The sequence below is a fragment of the Stegostoma tigrinum genome, chromosome 32 (genome assembly GCF_030684315.1).
Source record: "Stegostoma tigrinum isolate sSteTig4 chromosome 32, sSteTig4.hap1, whole genome shotgun sequence".
In the NCBI taxonomy this organism is placed as follows: domain Eukaryota; kingdom Metazoa; phylum Chordata; class Chondrichthyes; order Orectolobiformes; family Stegostomatidae; genus Stegostoma; species Stegostoma tigrinum.
The window spans coordinates 7,186,800-7,208,453 of record NC_081385.1 but is presented as its reverse complement, the minus strand read 5'-3'; positions in this window follow the sequence as shown (position 1 = coordinate 7,208,453).

Sequence of the window (21,654 nt, the reverse complement as noted above, 5' to 3'; positions counted from 1 at the left end):
TCACCTGTTTCAATGTTCATTTCTTCTTAAATTAGAGGTAGGAGAGCATTGAAGCCATGATGCGCAAGGGAGCGTTGAACTCTCAGAAGATCACAGCTTTCTCACTGTGACTGAAATCTGTGTGGTGGTAAACAATGCTATAGCAGTGATAAACAATCAGCAGTGCCCGTGCTGCCCTGACTTAACACTATCTAACATGGCACAGATTGGCGATCAAATCGAGGGCTTTCCTGGTCCGTTGCACTCAGCAACTTACTCGCAAAGATAACTGAGCTCTGGGAGGGTAGTTACCATCTCCTCAACAGAAAAGCTTGTTTATGTCCAAAAGCATTGACCAACTGTGCAATTAAGTGTTACCCAAATCCTATGATATGGGAATGAACTTTTCCTTATTTAGACAGAAGATGAGTTAGCAACCAGGGGATTAAGGTTAAAATCAGAGCCAACAAGCACTGTGAGAAGTGACTAAGGGGGATGTTATGATGTGGAATACAGAGACAGTAACTCAACGACAATCTATAATTTAAAAGGGAGGAAATTAAGTCATCATTGCCAGATGCAAGGCACAAATCAGTTCATGCAGCTCAAACAACACTTAAGAAACTCAACAACATCCAGAACAACACAACCCACTTGAGCAGCACCTCATCCATCTCCTTTGATATTTACTCCCTCCACCACTGAAGCATAGTGGCAGCGTCAAGATGCACCAGCAACTTGCCAAGGCTCTTCTAACACCACCTTCCAAATCCTCAATCCCTACCAACAGAAAAACCACCACCACTGACAAGTTTCTCTCCAAGGCATATTCTATCCAGCCTTGGAAATGTGCTGCCATTCCTTCAATTAAGTGATACCCAAATCCCATGAAAGAATTTTAAAGAAAATATTAGTCACAAATTATGGAACCTAAACCTAAAATTTGCGCTAAATTAAAATCTTCTACTCAAATTGTCACTCCACTTCCATTTATTTCTAGCTTTCCAATTTTTTTTCTGTCTTCCTTAATGGTATTAGATTCATTTTCTCAAGTTTCCTACCCATATTTCCCACCTTCGAACCCACTCTGTTTCAGGATTGGAAAGTGCCGCTCCCTGTCCAAATTTCTTCCCTTTATGTTGACTGTTGCATCCAAGAAATGGTTGTTCTCTAAAGTCAAAGATCAGGAAATATCAATCCTAGTTTACCTTTCAAACCAAATCTTCTAATTCTAGCTGCAATTAAGTTTAATTATTTTAATTATCCCCTTTCACATCTCCTCCTTCATATGACAGTGAAAAGAAATTCTTCACTACTTTGCTAGAATTGGCAATTTTTTTTCAAAAACCCAGAACATAAATACTGTAATAATCAGTCAAAGATGGAATGTTTTAGGCATCACGGAATTACAATCGTTTGTAAAAATGAACAACGATGCCTTTCAGCCCATCTCGTCAGTGCCAGCTCTCTTATAGAGAATTTATTCACCAATGTGCTTTGCAAAATTAGTTTTTCACATTGACTGTAAAATTTTTATAAAAATGCCAGAAATCAGAAATAGCAGAAATTGCTGGAAAAGCTCAGCAGGTATGGCAGTGTTTATGGAGAGCTATCAGCAATAACATTTCAGGTCCAGTGACTCTTCCTCATAACCCTGAGGAAGGGTTACTTGACCTGAAACATTGACTCTAATTTCTCTCCACAGGTGCTGCCAGACCTGCTGAGCTTTTCCAGCAATTTCTATTGTTTCTTTGTAAACTATTATGATTTCTGTTTCCACCACTGTGGTTGATTACTTCACATCTTAACAACTTTCTTCTAATGTTAAATGGTAATCTTCCTCCTATTTACCCTTTTGCATTGATCAAAAGTAACGCACACTGTAACGTCTCAACAACCAGTTGGAACAGTTTAGCCCTGTTTTGCTCAAATAAACTTCTCACAAATGTTAACTGCATGAAAACTCCTGAAAATCTATAACCCCTGCTAGTGAGAAGGTTTGATATGCCTTAGCAATTTTGTCACATGAGTTACCAAATCATATAGACTTGGAATGCATGGTGTTTGATCTTCAGCTTGTATTGAGTAACACGAAGTTAGATAGCAGTGGGGATACTGCAATTAATCTCAATGCCTGTGGTCTATTTTCATACACAACATTAAAAATCAGGAATCCTGCCATCAATGTTCCCCCATAGCTATTGATGGTAGGAATCTCCTCCATTGAGAAATCCTCTGTGGTCAGGTATAAATAATGCTGAGAGCAAGAGTTCAAATCTCATCATGCCACTTTGAGAATTTAAATACAGTTTTTAAAAGCACATTTAAAATGTGGAACTAACAAAAAATGGTATCAGTAGAAGGTGGTTGTTGTAACAACCCAACTGGTTCTCTGATGTCCTTTTAGAGAAAGAAACTTGTCATCCTTTCTTGATATGGGCCCATATGTAACTCTAGCCCCACTTCAATAATGTTGAATCTTAAGCAAACCACTCAGTTATGTCAAGCTATCACCCATCATTCAAATGACCTGACACTGCCACCTACAGGCAGCGTGGTGCTGCTGTTGTTAACACTGCTGCCTCAAAGCTCCAGGGACCCAGGATCGCTTCAAGACTCGGGCTACTGTCTTTGTGAAGTTTGCACAACCATCTGCATGGGGCTCCTCTGGGTGCTCGGGTTTCCTCTCACAGTGTAAAGATATTCAGGCTAGGTGGATTGGCCGTTGGAAATGCAGGGCTACAGGGAGGGGGTGGGCCTGGGTGGGATATTCTACAGATGGTTAGTGTGGACTTGATGGGCTGAATAGCCTACTTCCACACTGTAGGGATTCTACGTGACTATTAGGAATGAGCGATAAGACCCCTTGCTAGACTTGCCAATGGCATTCACATCCCATGAATAGATAATAACTCATTATCTAGGCTTGCTCGTGGAGAATGGCCATTTAGAGTATACCTTGGCTAAATGATGAGATGATACTCATTTTGAGCTGGCACCAATGTCAAATTCGAACCCCAGTACCAGTTAGCTCCTTCAGAACAAGAAGGCAAAACTTGAATTCCTAAGTAGCCAAACTAAACTGCCGTACCATTATCAAGCGAGTGCCTAGAATCTTCAGTTAATCTATATTGAGATTCACTGACAGTTGTCCAATGTTCTATAAACAATGCTGTTGGTGTCACTGTGACATTGTAATCATTGCATTGCTTTCTGAGCAATCCTAATTATCTAATTAAACATTCATCAATAAAAAAAATACATTCTTCAGCAGAGACTTCAAATGCCTGCACACTGAGAGATGTGCCAAGGCAATCTGCACAGAACCTGATAGAATCATTTATACAAAGACTGAAACAGCACAAGAAATTGTCTCTTCAATTACTAGCTCCACATGCGGCAGTCATTATAAGACATTAAGGAACTGATAATGACAGGAGGTGTGATAGTCACTGGAGATATAACTGTTTCCGAATGTTCATATTGGATTCCAAGTAAGGTGCAGGGTTGGCTCACAGGGCATCTGTCTTTTATCAACCCAACAGCCCAACTTTTCATGGAAATTACTGGATTGAAATCAAGCCACAGGCTTTTCTAATCAATATTTAATGAGAATGCTGGAATGGGTTGACGTCATCATTAAAATCTCATTCATTGGTATTTAATGGAAATTAGTCAATCAAAAAGGGCTGAGATCCGTTTAGTTTGCATTCCTCATGTACGACCATTGCACTGGAATGTTAAGTCTGTCCCTCTCTTCACAGACGCTGCCATAGTGACTGCAACTTAATGTTTCTAATTTAGCCTTTTTCCATCTTGTGAGTCACATGATAGAGTGATAGTGGAGCTGTTCACTGATCACAGCAATCAATCTCTATGAATCCCTCTGACCCAGTCAGGAGGCAAGGGAAACTTCAACATGGTTGACAGTTTTGGGAAGCACTGACGCTTTCTACTTTCTAACCATTGCCACACATATTGCACTTAATGTCTCAAATCACTCCTACATTGTGAGAAGCCCAAAGAATGAATGCAAAAACAGAAGTAGCTCAGTAGGCCTGGCAGCATCCGCAAAGAAAAATCAGAGTTAAAGTTTTGGGTCCGGTGACCCTTCCTCAGAACTAATGCTAGCTAGGAAAATATGGGTTATATGCAGGAGATAGGGTAGGGGAAGTGGGTAAGGAGTAAACAGTAGGTGAGGATAGAGCGCAAAGAGAGAGATGAACAGTTGGGCAGACAAAGGAGTTGATAATGTCAGTAAAGTGTGGAGCTGGACAACACAGCAGGCCAGGCAGCATCACAGGTGCAGGAGAGTCAATGTATCCGGTCGGGACCCTCCAACAGTCCTTACCCCGTCTCCACACCCTTTCTTCTGTATGTGAACTGACATTTTCCTCACTTGCATTATTCCTGAAGAAGGGTCCCAACCTGAAACCTTGACTCTCCAGTTTCTCTGATGCTGCCTGACCTGTTATGTTCTCCAGCTCCACACTGTATCAACTCTGACTCCAGCATCTGCAATTCTTGCTATCATCAAGGAGTTTATGGCTAGGAAGGTCAATAGCTCTTAGTGGCAACTGTTAGTCACTAGAAATAGGTACTGTGTAATGGGACGCTGTGTGATAACAAGGCCTGGTGTGGGGGTAGGGGGTGGGGGGGAGCGGGCTGGGACATGGGAGAGTTTAGGCTCTAAAATTTTGAACTCGAAATTGAGCCCTGAGGGCTGCAGGGTCCCCAAGTGGAAAATGAGATACTGTTCTTCCAAATTGCGCTGAGCTTCGCTGGAACACAGTGGCAAGCCTGAGGCAGAGATTTCAGCCAGGGAACAGGGTGGTGCAAAAAGTCACAGGCAACTGGAAGCTCAGGGTCTTTTTTGCAAGCAGAACTTGGATTTTCTGCGAAGCGGTCACCCAGTCTATGTTTCATTTCCCCAATGTACAGGAGACCACATTGCGAGCAGTGAACGCAATAGACTAGATTCTGGGAAGTGCAGGTAGAATGCTACTTCACCTGGAAGGAATGTTTGGGCCCTTGGATGCTGGAGAGGGAGAAGGTAAATGGGCAAATATTACACCTTGATAATGAAATGTGAGGCTGGATGAACACAGCAGGCCCAGCAGCGTCTCAGGAGCACAGGAGCTGACGTTTCGGGCCTAGATCCTTCATCTGACGAAGGGTCTAGGCCCGAAACATCAGCTTTTGTGCTCCTGAGATGCTGCTGGGCCTGCTGTGTTCATCCAGCCTCACATTTCATTATCTTGGATTCTCCAGCATCTGCAGTTCCTATTATCACAAATATTACACCTTCACTGGTTACAGGGCAAGGTTCCGTGAGTTGTGGTGGGCTGTTGGGAGTGAGAGAAGAGTGGGCCTGGGTATCTCTAATGGTCCCTGCGGAAGACAGACAGGGGAGGGAAGGGAAATATGTGTCTGGTGGTGGTATCTCTGGAGGTGCCAGAAATGACACCTGATAATCTTCTGCATGTGGATGCTGGTGGAATGGCAGGTAAGGACAAAGGAAACCCTATCGCTGTTGTGGGAGGGAAGGGTAGGAGTGAGCGCAGAAGTGCAAGAGATGCTTCGGATGCAGTTGAGGGCCCTGTCAACAACGCTGCTGGGGAATCCCCTGTTGAGGAAGAAAGTGGACATTTCCAATACTCCCTTGTCGATGTTGGCCTCATTTGAACATGTGCGATGGAGGCGGAGGAACTGATAGAATGGGATGGAGCCTTTACAGGAAGCAGAGTGTCAGGTCAAGGTAGCTGTGGGAGTCAATGGGTTTACAGTGGATATTATTGGTCAGTCTATCCCCAGAAATGGAAACAGAGATGTTGAGGAAAGGAAGGAAGGAGTCAGAGATAGATGAGGTGAAAGTGAGGGCAGGTTAGAAAATTGCAGCATAATCGACAAAATTTTCCAATTTCAGACGAGAGAGGGAAACAGTACCGATGGCATCATTAATGTTTCAGAGAAAGGGTTGTGGGTGAAGTCTGGAATAGGACTGGAACAAGGAATGTTTAATGTACCCCACAAAGAGATGGGCATAACCAGGGCCCAAGCGGGTACTCATGGCCCCCCCTCCGATCTGAAGAGAATGAGAGGAGTTAAAAGAGAAATATTGAGTGTGAGGACAAGCTCAGCCAAGCGGAGGAGGGTGGTGGTGAGGGACAGTTCAAGCCTTTGCTCCAGGAAGAAGATAAGAGCCTCGAGACCATCCTAGTGGGAGATGGAGGTGAAAAGGGATTGCATATCCATGGTAAAGAGAAGGCAGCTGGAACCTGCAAACTAGAACTTCTGAAACTGACGCAAAGCATCAGATAAATCATGGATGTTCGTGGGCAGGGTTTGGACCGGGGGTGGGGGGGGGAGGGGGTGGGGAGAAGACTGAGTCAAGGTAGGAAGAGATGAGTTCTTTGGGGCAGGTTGAAACAATCCTGTTTATGGAGTTTTGGGTGGAGGTAGAAGCGAGCTCTGCAGGGCTGGGGACTATCAGCTTGGAGGCAAAGTGGGGAAGATCAGCAGATGAAATTAGGTCAGTTTATTGAAGTGGATACAATGGCCTGATGTGGCATCGAGGGTTCATGGTCTAGGGGAAGGTAGGGGGAGATACCTGAGGGCTGGCACTCAGCCTCTGCAACGTAGAGGTCAATATGCTAGACCACAACAAATCAATAACAAAGTCAGGGCTGGATCTAAGCGACAGAGTGCAGTCAGTTTGGAGGGAGATTGATTGGATTGGGTGAGGGGGTTGGGGGGGGCAGAAAAATTGAAGCCACCAATGTCACACCACCCTGTTCCCTGTCCAACATTGTGGAACATAGAACATTACAGAGCAGTACAGGCCCTTCGGCCCTCGATGTTGCGCCGATCTGTGAAGCCAATCTGAAGCCCATCTAACTTACACTGTTCCATTATCATCCATTTGTGTACCCAATGACCATTTAAATGCCCTTAATGTCTCTGTCACAGGCTTGCTGCAGTGCTCCAGTGAAGCATAAGCTGGGAGAAGAGCACCTCATTTTCCACTTGAGGACCCTGCAGCCCTCTGGATTCCATATCGAGTTCAATAATTTTGTGGCCTGAACTCTTCCATGTTCCAGTCCACTGCCCCATACACCAGGCCTTGTTATCACATAGCCTGCCATTACACACTACCTATTGTTGGTCACTAACAGTCCCCATTAACAACTATTCACCTTCCTAGCCAGATCCTTATCATCTCCTTTGTCTGTCCAACTGTTCTTCTCTCTCTTTGGGCTCTGTTCCCACCTCTCATTTACTCCTTAAACCACTTCCTATTCTCTGCATATAAACCGATATTTTCCTAGCTAGCATTAGTTCTGAGGAAGGGTCACTGGACCCAAAATGTTAACTCTGATCCTTTCTTCACAGATGTTGCCAGACCTACTGAGCTTTCCCAGTAAGTTTGGTTTTTGTTCCTGGTTTGCAGCATCCACAGTTCTTCCGATTGTTACAAAGAATGAATGCTTTCAGCTTAACCAATATTAAATAATAGGGCATATATTCACCAACAAGGGCATAAACCAGACATTAAGTTGAGGATTTCTCAAATCCACAATCCGAATACAGAGCTTGCCAGCTGGGAATCAAATGGAGAAATCATAAGGCTCGTGATGTGCATCAACGATCAAGGAGGTTCCCTCTCCCATCAATTGTAATATTGAGGAAGCAAAATACTGTGGATGTTGGAAATCTCAAACAAACACAGAGAAAGCTGGAGAAACTCAGCAGGTCTGACAGCATCTGTGGATCAAAATACATATTAAAGTTTTCAGTGTTACTCTTCTCCACAACTGTGTCTTCTATAGAAAGAGAGAGTAGGAACTGCCAATGCTGGAGAATCTGAGATAACACGGTGTGGAGCTGGATGAACACAATAGGCCAAGCAGCACCAGAGGAGCAGGAAGGCTGACCTTTCGGGCCGAGACCCTTCTTCAGAAATATGTTATTCAGCTCTGAAGAACAATCATACCTGACTTGAACTATGTTTGTCTCTCCACGGATGCTGCCTGACCTGCTGAGTTTCTGCAGCCTCCTCTGCGCTTGTTTCTTCAGGAAAGTTGTTTATGTTAACATACAATTCCAGCATTTCTGCTGTACTTCATATGATTGTACAATGGAAGGCCATTCAGCTCATCATGCCAGTTCAGGCTCTTTCAGCGTGCTATTGGTTGCCCTTTTCCTGGTGTGTTCGCAAAACACCCATTCTTCACCTTTCAAATATTTATCGAACTAACCTTTGAAAGTTTCTGTTGAATGTTGTTCTAATGCTCAATCACATGGTGCATAATGTCTTGCTGTGAGAAAGTTCTCTTTATTCTCTATTTGTTTCTTCTGTCAATTACTTTAAATCCATGTTACTGTCTCCCCATTGTTGAGAGCAGTTTCTCTTATTTATCCTAACAAAATCTTTCTGCAAGAGTGAGCACGTTAATTAAGTACTTTCTGGACTCCACAGAGAACAAATCTCAACTTGCTCTAGTATTTACTTAACCTTGAAGTAATTTTGATGTTTATCTGGAGAAGGTACAGTTAAAATACAAATAAGACCTTAAGAGGTAGGAGCAGATTTGGGACAGTTAACTTAGTGTGTCTGCTTAACTATTCAATGAGATTATGGCTGATCTAATAATAAGCTTAAGACTTAGGAGCAGAAGTGGGCCATTCAGCCCATCATGTCTGCTCTCTTCAACTCCACTTTCCTGCCTTTTCCCAATAACCCTCGTGTAGTGACTGTAATGAGGTCAGCCAGGTGGACGTCATTGCCTCTGAGTTCCTTAACTGGGGCTGTTAGGCTGGGGCCACTCAAAGACCCTAGGCTGACAGATATAATTAGGAGTGTAAGAGATTTTATTTGCTCTGGGACCTGGCTCTGAGGAAGCCAGACCAGTGGCAGGTACTATGCATGTGTAAAAAAAGGGTGACTTGGTTGATGGGATACTGTGCTCTGCTGTGTTGTTTTAACATCATTCTCTTACTGATTAAAGATCTGACTATCTCAGCCTTGAACTTACCTAATGGCCCAGTAAGAACAATCCCCTCGAGTCAACAAATTGCACCAATTCATTGCCCAAGAGAAGAAATTCCTCCTCATCTCTGGCTTAAATTTGCGACCCCTTTCTCGGAGATTATGGACTCTGGTCCTAAACTGTCCCACAAAGGGAAACAGTCTGTCTACATCTGGGCTGTTAAGTCCCCTATGAATCCTTATACATTTCAATAAGATCACCTCTCATTCTTCTAAGTTCCAATGAGTGTCAGCTCATTCTACCAAGAGCAAAAGGTATCTTTCTCATCTCTTTCTGAGAGGGGAAGTTTTGTTCTGAGTGCAGTAGAGAGCAATCTGTTCAGAATGAATTCTTCATTGAAATGCCTCAGGCTACCTATCACAGTTGGTGTACCTCACATTGGAGGCCACATGACTATGGCACAGCAGGAAGGATATTTTTACATGGTTTCTTTAAAGCCAAACGCTGTTCAGAATAGCTAAAGCAATGCTTCAGGAATTGCACTCACCAATGGGGCTTCTGTTGAGGAATGGTGAGTGAGTGGAAGATGGAGAGCCAATCCCTGCAAATCCCTCCATTGAGAGCTCTCACTCATGACATATTTCATTTATATGGCAACTTTAACGGGGTAATATATAGCAAGGAGCTTCCAAGGGGTTATAAACTAACTTTGCCACTGAGCTACAGAAGGATGGGGGAACAAAATGCTTGATCAAAGAAGTATGTGCGAAGTAGCATCTTGAACGTGGAAGAGAGAGGTAGAAAGATGATGAGTCTTAAGGAGGAATTCCAGAGCTCAAGGCCTTAGCTGCCGAAGTACCAGACATGAATTGTGGAATAATTAATATCAGGGAAGTGAGAAAGGATCAAACTGGAGGAACACAGAATTCTCAAATGGTTCAAGAGCAGCAGGTGTTTACAGATGGGGTTATGTATGGGCTTACATCAGCAGACCCCAAGGTATAAAAGCGTCATCATTACACCTACACAGTTTACTTTCAAATTAAAATCATTAATGCTTTGTTTGTGAACACCTTAATTTTAATATTAATATAGGGTCAATTATGCAACAGGGGACCAGAGAAAATATCCTGTCGAAAAGCTTTGATGAGATGCTTGAAGTGAATGTGACTGCAATAACAATGAAGGAAACAAAAAGACCATCTTGCAATTAAGCCTGATCACGAACACAGCTGCTAACTGTCCAAAGAATTTTAATTGTATCACATTAATCCAATATGGAACAAATGAGTGAAATGTGTGGATGACTGTGGCACCACAGCTCTGCTTTTGAATTCAAATCAAACCATGTTCATTCCCCTGGGATCATGGAGCTATATTAAAGTGTCAATCAGGCAGAGCCTTCCAGAGACTGGAAATTCCTTAATCATTGCGGGAAGCAGGACTCTATTCAACTTACAGGCCATTTTACAAAAGAAAGTCGAACAGGAAAAGTTACAAATGTTTTTAAACAACGTAGTCCGAAATTGTGATAACACAGCACAGAGCTGGAGGAACACAGCAGGCCAGACAGCATCGGAAGAGCAGGAAAGTTGACGTTTCGGGTCGGGACCCTTCAGGAGGGGGAATGGAGCTCTAAAATAAACAGAGAGAGGAGGGGTGGGGCTGGGGAAGGTAGGTGGGATGGTGATAGCAGGTAAGAAGTGGTGGAGATTGGTCAATGAGGTGGGAGGAGCAGATAGGTGGGAGAGAAGATAGACAGGTTATGTCAGGTCAAGGAGGCAGGGATGAGAGAGAGGGTTGGTCACGGGATGAGGCCAGGGATGAGGAAGTCTTGAAACTGGTAAAATCCACGTTTACGCCATTCGGCTGTGGGCACCCGAGGTGGAATATGAGGTGCTGCTCCTCCAGTTTCCGGGTGGCATCACCATGACACTGGAAGAGGCCCAGGATTGTGACTAAATTGAGACTTGCTCCTACCCCATCCCAAGCAGGACACAAAAGAATCTTAGAACCACTGCAGAGAGGAAGCAAGACATTCAACCCTCTGAAAAGCAGCCCTCCCAGGTCCAACCCCCTACCCTGTCCCTCTAAACCTGCATTTCCCACAGCTGTCCCAACTAACCTGCACATTATGAACACTATGGGCGATTTAGCATGGCCAATCCACCTAACCTGCATATCTTTGGACTGTGGGAGGAAACCAGAGCACCCAGAGGAAACCCACACAGACACAAGGAGAACGTGCAAACTCCACACAGTCACCTGTGGGTGGAATTGAACACAAGTCCTTGGCGCTGCGTGGCAGCAGTGCTAACCAGTGAGCCACCAAGATGCTCAACAGGGTTGGCATTTTTAAGAATTATGTCTGGGAAGGATGACTGTAAACATGCAACACACAATTTATGAGGGCATCAAATATGTGAGTGAGTATCTCACTGTGGAGAGGCAATTTACAGATTTTCAGGCATTGCACGAGTTTTCCAGAGGCTGGGAAATGCCGCGGGGAAAGGGAGGTGGGAGCAGCTGGATCCACCAAAGTGACTAAATCATCCTGAGGTCAGCCTCCAACCACCATCGCGCTGCATCCAGGAAGCTGTCAACCTCTTCCCTTCTGGCCTAAGACCTCATCAGCTCTCATATACTGGGGTCAGCCCTCAAATGACCCTGTCTGTAGATTCCTGCTCACACATCCTAGCCAAGCTTTCCATTTGATTAGCTGCACGCAGGCAATCTGAGCTCAAAAATATTACCTTTGGCATAAATTTCACAAACGGAGGTTTCCTGGATTTTTTTAAGACTTTGTCACTGCTCTGGTGGAACATCAAAGCAAACAATGAAGGAGCAATAATATGGTTCCAGGCCGGGGTAGTGAGGGAAAAATAACCAAAAGGAACTGCAGATGCTGAAAATCAGAAACAAAAATGGAAATTAAAGGAAAATTTCAGCAGGTCTGGCAGCATCTGTGAAGAGAAATCAGAGTTAACATTTCGGGTCCAGTGTCTCTTCCTCAGAACACAGGATAGTGAGTGGCTTGGAGGCGAACTTGCAAGTGGTGGTAATCCCACTTATCTGTTACTCTTGTATCAGTGATAATGGGAACTGCAGATGCTGGAGAATCCAAGATAACAAAGTGTGGAGCTGGATGAACACAGCAGGCCAAGCAGCATCTGATGCTGCTTGGCCTGCTGTGTTCATCCAGCTCCATACTTTGTTATCTGTTACTCTAGTTCTTTTAGATACTCATAGATACTCACAGAGTCATGCAGCATGGAAAAGACATTCAATATTTTGATGGTGCTATCAAAGGAGCCTTGGTGAATTATGTTGTGCATCTTCTGAAAGGGGTGTCCTCAAGCAAGTTGCTTTGACCTAGTTGATGCCAAGCTTCTCAAGTTGTTGGAGCTGCACCCATCCAGGCAAGTAGAAAATATTCCATTCAAGTCCTGACTTGTGCCTTGCAGATGGGGGGGGAAAGGCTTTGTAGAGTCAGTTGAATTATTCTCCTCAGAACTTCTGACCTATTCTCCTAGCCATGTTAGTTATATGGCCAGCCCAGTTAGGTTTATATCTAATTCTATTGATGGTGGTGGATTCAGCATTGGTAATGCCACTGAAGGTCAAGAGAGGATAGTTACCTTCCCTCTCATTGAAAATGGGTCATTACATAGACTCCTCTTTGTTGTGCATTTGTCACTTACAAGTCCTGCCTAAATGTTATCTAGATGTTGCTGCAGGGAGGAATGGATAACTTGAATATCTGAGGAGTTGCAAGTGGAATCAAATACTATGCAATCATCAGCAAATATTCCCATTTCTGACTTTATGATGGAGGGGAGGCCATTAATGATCTGATCTGATCCTTTGGTTGAGGGATCTCTTTGCTCTATCTATTGCAGGTTTTTTTTTTCACTTTTTAGCATGCATGTAGACCCCTGTTGCACCTTACCCGGGTATGCATCTCATTTTAAGCACTGTCTGGTATTACTCCTGTGTATATCTGTACAGAGAGAGCAAAGTCATAACTTGACGGAGCAAGAAGCACTTGTTTAAGAAACAGTGTTGTAAATGGGAGTTTGAGAGTTCAAAGTTGCAATACCGCAGTTACTATTGAATCGATCAAAGTGTTGATACCATGGGACTTGTGGCAAATAAATAGCAGAGTCAAGTCATCCTGCTCACCTTCTGTGCATTTTGTGGATAATTCCACTAAGCATACAAAATACCAGATTAGTGATATGGAGGCCGAAACAAAATATCTCCGGGTTAAATATTATGGGACTATGTAAGAAAGGTCATACTTGCAGCAAACAACTTGCAGTTATTGGAAGTACATGGCAGGGCTCTTGCCTTGAGCTAATCGTGTAATTACCTCATCTCTATATAAATAAACATCTCTCTCTCTCTGCCATTTCCATGAAGCAACAGCAGCTGAGGACTTGCAGGTTGGATTATATCTTGACCACTTGCTCAACTGTAAGATTTCCGATCATCCTTCGTTACTGTTGCGAGTTTGTATCTGGCTAGGACAGTGCATGAGGGCATCTGGGAGCGAGTACAGGTCAGATTGGCACAGCAAATCATCTTTCTCTGTTCTGCTGCAGGGTGGTTATGTTTTCAAAGTAGAATGCTGCCCTTCCTTTCAAATTAATGCAAAGTGGTCAGGTTTGAGGCCTCTTATGCACACAGCCACTGGCTTCTAATTTTCTTTTCCAAACTAGCGTCGACGAAAGCTGGGAGATCCACTGCAGTTATTACCAATGATGAATGCAAGACTTCTGTTGCGTCTGATCCAGCCCACAATGCATGCAGCTGTGCAGGTAAATACAGCAAAAATATCATTTAATTAGAAATGCAGCCATTGGGTGGCACTGTATGTTGTTAGGTTATCAATGGGTTACTTTATATTTTCTAATCTACACTTTCAGACATGTTATGACAGACTTCTGGAGTAAGAGGGAACTGATCCTGGCTCAGAGGTAGGGACATTATCACTACACTACAAGAGCCTAACATTAGGATTACAATTAACTTTATTGCTTGATGATTGGCTATGTCTTCTTAAAATATTTAGTAACAAGCTGTATTCTGAGCTGGTAGACAATATGCCTGGAGGCAAGGTTTAGGACTGAAACAGTTTTTGTGAGACAACTATGTCGCAGCCTTAGTCTTCTCTAAGGCTTTGAAAGAGTGGGATCTGTCCATTCCTTCTGCAATAATGGCGGTGGCGGTGTAGTAAAACATTTTTTATTTAAATGTATTCGTTCATGTGATATTGGTGTTGCTGTTAACATGTTTGTACTGAACCAATAATCTAGTAAACTTAGGCTAATGCTCAGGGAACAAAGATACAAATTCTGCTATGGAAGCTTGTGAAATTCAAATTCAATTAATTAACAAATTTGGAAGTGAAATTTGGTGTCAGTAACAGTGACCATGAAATTATTGTTAATTGTTGTGAAAATCCATCTGGTTGACTAATGTCCTTTAGGGAATGAAATCTGCCAGTCTTACCTGGTCTGGCCTACATGTGACTCCAGGCCCAAAGTCACATGATTGACTCTTAACTGCTCTCTGAAATGGTCGAGCAAAACACTCCGCTCAAGGACTTCTTATTGGCTCTCCAAATTTAATTGCCCACCTCCCAACTTTAATTGAACAGTGAATATGCCATTTGACTTTTAATTGCCCAATTAGCCATTGGGTGATTGTTCCAAAAATTGACAATAAGACTGTAAAATGTAGGACCAGCAGGAGGCCATTCAGCCCATCAAATCCACTTTGCCATTACTCTTATTTGTTAATCCTCAACTCCACTTTCCTGCTTTTCCCCCACAATTCTTGATTTCCCTTGCTGATTAAAAATCTATCTCAGTCTCGAATACACTTGGCAGTCTTCCGCTGTAAAGAATTCTACTCATGCATTCCCCTCTGAGAGAGGAAATTCCTCTCCATCTCTATCTTAGATCTATGACATGTTATTCTGAGTTTGTACCTGTTGATCCTAGTCTCTCCCACGAGGAGAAACCTCTTCTTATCTACCTCGTCAAGTTCCCTAACAATGTTTCAGTGAGGCTGCCTCTCATTTTACTGTAAGTACCCGGCCAACCTACTCAACTTCTCCTGATAAGATAGTCCTCCACATATTGGAGTGAGCATGATGAACCATCTCCAGGCTGTCCACAATATTAATATATCGTACCTTAGAGAAGGGGGCTGGAAACATTTCTCAGTATTCCAGCTGTGGTCTGAAGAGTACTTTGCCTAGTTTTAGCAAAATCTCTTGACTTTATATTCCTTTCTCTCATAGCCAGTGTGTTATCCCACCCAAACACACCCCCACACAAATCTGATTGTAAAGTTAAGGTTTTGATTCAAAACCCAAGGGCCTATAAAGATTGTGTGAGGCTGGAAAAGCGCAGCAGGTCAGACAGCATCCAAGGAATAGGAAAGTCAACGTTTCGAAAAGAAACCTTTCGTCAGCTTTTTTCATGAGTCAGTGAAACCTTTGGGCTTCCATAGAAAAATTAACTGTTTATAGATTTTGACCCCAAAGCAGTGAACAAAAGTCTAGAAATCCTTTATCCTTCGAAGATTCATAGTCATAGAGATGTATAGCACAAAAAGAAGGCCCTTCGATCCAACTCTTCCATGCTGACCAGATATCCTAAATTAATCTCGTCCCATTTGCCAGCATTTGGCCCAGACCCCTCCCTTCCTATTCATGTACCCATTCAGATGTCTTTCAAATGTTGTAATTGTACCCACCTCCACCACTTCCTCTGGCAGCTCATTCCACACATGCACCACCCACTGCATGAAAAAGTTGCTCCTTAGATCCCTGTTAAATCTTAAACAAAAACCAAAAACCAAAAAAGTTGCAGATGCTAAAAACCAGGGACAAAAATAGAAATTGCTGGTAAAGCCCAGCTGTGGACAGAAATGGCTTTACCAGCAATTTCTATTTTTGTCTCTGGTTTTTAGCACCCGCAATTCTTTTGGTTTTTGAGCAATTTCTATTTTTGTCTCTTTTAATCTTTCCCATCTCACCTTAAACCTATGGCCTCCAGCTTTGGAGTCCCCTGCCCTGGGAAAGAGACCTTGGCTATTTCCCCTATCTATGCCCCAAATGATCTTATAGACTTCCATAAAAGTCACCCCTCAGCCTCCTATGCTCCAGGGAAAATAGCCCCAGCCTATTCAGCCTCTCCCTGTAGCTCAAACCCTCCAACCCTGGCAACATCCTTATAAATCTTTTCCAAACTCTTTCAAGTTTCACAACATCTTTCCTATATTCAGCCAAATTGAAGCATGGTAAATGGAGTTAGATTCAGAACTGCTTTCAACTATTACATGGGAGCTGTGTGATAGATAAATTCATATTTAATATCCTCTTAATTATCACAGTTTAATTTAAGGGCCTTAAAAAGATGATGTTCATGGCCTTGTTAGTTTTGGGAAAGAGGTAAAAAAAAAGTTAGCTGCTACTGCCCCTACATGTCCTCCTTCATTCCTGTCCCCCAGCTCCCTTTCTCCTGTAACCTGCTCTTCCCAAATCATTCCCTCCTGATTTTAAGTTGCCTACAGCCTGTTGTTTTCTGGCAATGCCTATGTTATTCCTCATAAGATAAGAACTTAGGCGTGAATATCATAATATTGAAGAATTCAACAGTCAAATTTTACAACTACCTATTATATATAATTATTGCATTCACAGGCATGTAAGTGTCCATTTTTTCGTAATTTAGACTGTTCGATTACAATAGGGCAGCAAGCTTTCAACTGTGTGTGATGCTTCAAGTGGTCCTAGGCTAAGATGGAGAATGAGATCTTTATAAATTCAGGTCACAAGTGAAGATACAGTGAGGATATGATTAGTATGTCTCAAAGATGTACCTTCCATGAGATACAACACCTAACCCGCTTCCCTCTATACCTTAATACTCCCCCTTGGCCACATTTCCTTCTGTCCCCAGACGCATAAACACATCTCCTCCCACCCATACATCCCTCTCTTTGCTCTCCTACCACATCTCCCCTCCTCCATCCTCAGACCATGAAAGAGATGTTTAAAAGTGTCTGCTGATAAGGCTAAATGAAGGGGTTAGTGAGTCAGTTGGATTAATTGGCTGGCTCGTGACACAGAGTGTGGGTTCAATTTCTGCAGCAAATGAGGTTACCATGAAGAGCTCTCCTTCTTAACCTTTCCCTCACCTCAGGCATGGTGAAGCTCAGGGTAAACTAGCATCAATTGTGTCTCGCTATTGAGCGGACAGCCCTGTAGTTTGGTAGGACAATGGTGACTTAAACCTTTTCAATGGGTTAAGGGCTCTATACTCCGCCACAGGCCAATTGGCTTAATCCCATGCTGTGGGTTCTATGAAATGAGTAATAACATCTTTGAACAGGTTGATGAGAAAATATCTGCCACCTCAGTGCAGATGCTGCTGCTTCCTGTGACTGAAGTTCTATAATTTGTTCCTCAAAGGCTTTTTGATAAATAAGGTTATAGATATATTACTGTTAGCACTGGAACGCTATGGCAGCTAATTACTATTTATTTCAAGGAGGGTACTTCTGACTAATATCTACACCAAGAGGAGCAGAACCATCATCATGCTGAAGTTACTAATTCCAATACTAATCCTGCTGCCTCTACAATTTAATGACCTGCAATCAAGTGACCTACACAGACTTATTTCATGTCATTGAGTTAAAAGCATCTGTAAAAGACAAAAACAAGATCAGAGAAACAAGCCTTTCACCAGCAGCACACACATAGAGTGTGTTTCTAATTGCAGAAACCCACCTTAAGCCCTACAAACAAACTTGCCTTCAAGCATAAGACTGAATCACTTTGAGAGTGATTTGGATTTGCACAGGTGAGATATAGCAAAGCAGCAATGCCCAATGCCCAAGGATGAATAGGTCCTTAATGGAACTTGGAGGCCATTTACACCCAAGATCAGTGCCTGAATATTTCTCAATCACAGCTCAACTCTTTCATTTTCCACTTATGGGGAAAAGGCCAGAAGTGAATTTGAGGATTATCAGGTCATCCATGATCACATTGAGTGGTGGAGCTAACTCAATGGGCAAATGGCCTACTTCTACTCCTACCTCTTATGGCCTTATACCTGAAAATCTCTAACCTACTTTACTGCTGCACTCACCTTGTACAGACTCAGATGATCAAAAGACAGAGGACAGAAAATCGAGACTAGAGATAGGTAATGATTGCTGAAAGTAGTCATACAGGCGCAGCAAGTGGTGAAGATGATAATGGTATGTTGACATTCACAATGAGAGGACTCGAGTACAGGAGCAGGGGTGTTGCCACAAGCATCACAATCACAACCAGGAGCCACATTCAATTTTACAGAATTACAGAGCAGTCCTGGGGGGACCTTATGGTGCAGGGGATAGCATTCCAGCCCCAGAGCCAAAACTCCAGGTTTGGGTCCCACTCCACAGCTTGATGGCGACAGAATATACAATCATAGCATAGCCAAACAGGTTGATAATCAGCTTCCATAAATCCTACCAACTTGTGCAGAGTTGATAAGTGTGGGAGGGATCCCTGATCAGCCATCTATTAGAAAGAAAATTGAAGCCTCTACCAGTGCATAGAAACATATGGAGTAGGAATAGGCCATTAGACCCTACAAAATGATCACAGATAAGCATCCAACTCCGTCCCCTGTTTCTGCTTTCTCCCCATACCCTTTGATCCTTTTAGCCCTAAGAGCTGTATCTAACTCCTTCTTGAAAACATTCAATGTTTTGGCCTCAACCACTTTCTGTGGCAGAGAATTCTACAGATACCCTGTTGTCTGGGCGAAGACATTTCTCCTCAATCTCACTCCTAAGTGGCCATCCCAAAAGGGTTGTCCCTGATTCTGGACTGTCCAGTTATCAGGAATATCCTTCTAGTGTTTAACTTTTCTAATCCTGTAAGAATTTTACAGGTTCTTATGATATGCTCCCCTCATTCATTCAAACTCCACTAAATATTATCCTAATCCATCTAGTCTCTCTCCAAGAGTCAGTCCTGCCATCCCAGGAATCAGGCTGGTAAATCTTCACTGTACTCCGTCCATAACTAGAAAATCCTTCCTCACAGAGAGAGATCAAAACTGCACACAATACTCCAGGTGTGGTCTCACCAAGGTCCTGTACAATTGCAACAAGACACCCCTGCTCCTGTACTCGAGTCCTCTCATTGTGAATGTCAACATACCATTATCATCTTCACCACTTGCTGCGCCTGTATGACTACTTTCAGCAATCATTACCTATCTCTAGTCTCGATTTTCTGTCCTCTGTCTATTGATCATCTGAGTCTGTACAAGGTGAGAGCAGCAGTAAAATAGGTAGTGAGAGTTGTCACCACTTAAATGAAACAATGATTGCTTTCAACATCTCTGACATGATTTTACAATATTGGCTCATTTTTCTTTAAATCCTGACGTCGTTATCCTCTTAAGAAGATACAGGCATAGAATCATCATTGAAATTAAAATTACTGGTCCAAAAACAACTTGAGCTTAAAGGAGTGGCCAACACAAAGAGTATGTTGCTAATTTTAATGATCATACTTTGCTGGCAGGCTTGTGGAAACTATTTAAGGTCAGGTCAGTGGAGAACAAAACCTTTAAACAGTTTTGCAGTGTTGTCAATGCTGCAGGTTTGTAAAACACAAGGTCAAACATGCCAGAAAATCACTCACTTTGTTTCTTTTCTCTGTTTAAAAGGTTGGATATGAAGTATACTTCTGGAGATCTTGTCACAGAAGTCTCTTGCCACCTCACTCTGATTAGACACCCAGCTGAAGCATTCTCACACTCTTCAACCTTCACATGCGATAGGAAAGCACACAGATTCTCCTTACCAGAATAGATGATACATGGATTAATTATCCATCGAACACCATTTACACCCTCGCCCCTTATCCCATATCTATTGTAGACAAAGGAAATAATCAAAAGCAAATAAGAAGAGCTTTTCTTAATTTCTTTTCAAAGGTTGTTAAAAGCAGAATCAATGACAAAATCAGGATTATTACAGGGCGGAAGGCGACCATTAGACAAGCTGTATATGTGTCCGTTGATCAAATGAGTATTTCACTTACTGCCATCCTCCTGCTTTCTTCCCTACCCATTGTTCCCTTTCAAATCACAGCCAAGTTCCCTTTTGAAGGCCTTGATTGAGCCTGCCTCTACTACATACTCAGGCAACGTATTCTGGACCCTCACGATTCACTTTGTGAAAGAACAGTAATGAGAACAATAATCTTTGGTTCCCGGAAGATGCGATGCAATTCTGGAGGGGTTCAGAACTCATCAGCCTCATGCAAGAGAATCCATAAGTAGAGAAAGAAGTCATGGATCGCCATTGTCCGACACATTCAGAGAGTTCACATGAAAATATATAGGACAGGCTCAAAGTGGGTCAGATCAGCAGTTACCTATTCCATTGAAGGAAAGATTTATAATTACGTAGCACGTTTCATGATGGCCAAACACTACAAAGTCCTTCATAGACAATCAAGTGTATTGTTGAACTGTAGTCACTGTTGCGATGTAAGGAGCACAGCAATCAATTTACATGCAGCAAGCTCCCAAAGACAGCGACATGTCCATAATCAGTCAAGCTCTTTTTGTGATGTTGTTTGAGGGATATATGTTGCCAGGATTTCAATGAGCTAGACTGTATCTTATCTTCATTTTTGCATTCCTTACTGATATCATAAGCCACAGGGAATCTAACCATTACCCCTTGATATTCAATGTCATTACTATTGCTGAATCCTCCACTGGAGGTTACTATCAACCATAAACTGAACTGGACTCCCCCACATAGCATCATAGAGTCACAGAGTCATAAAGGTCGTCAGCAGTGAAAAGACCTGTCATCCTATCGCGATAACAAGGTGTAGAGCTGAATGAACATAGCAGGCCAAGCAGCGTCATAGGAGCAGAAAGACTGACGGGGCTTCGGGTCTAGGCCCAAAACGTCAGCCTTTCTGCTCCTATGATGCTGATTGGCCTGCTGTGTTCATCCAGCTCTATATCTTGTTATCTCAGATTCTCCAGCATCTGCAGTTCCTATTATCTCTGTCACCCTATCAAGTCTACACTGGTCAAAAACAGGCACCTAACTATTCTAATCTAATTTTGCAGACTTTTGTATGCCTTGGCATTGCAATAGCACATCTAAATGCTTCTTAACTGGTAAATATATGTTTTGACTGCAAAAACAAGGCCAAGCTTAGGAATTCTGCAATAAGTAACTCAACTCCTGACTCGTTAGCTATTCTCTGGTTGGGTGCAACTGAAGCAACAGTCAAGAAGCTCAACACTCTGCAGGACAAAGCATCTTGCTTGATTAGTATTCTATCCACCACCTTGCACATTCAATCCCTTCAGTGCCAACCCATGGCAGCAGCCCTGTGTCCATCTACAAGACAGCTCCACCAAGGCTTCTTCAACACAACTTCCCATATCTTTGACCACTACCACCCTTGGAAAGGGAAGGGTGTATGGGAACGCCCACATGTACGATAACATAGGACAATATCACTGTTCCTTCACTGTTACAGGATCAATGTCGTGGAACTCCATCCTTTACAATGCTGTGGTCGTACATGCACCATATCAAATGCTTGAGAAGACCTTCGCTTTCT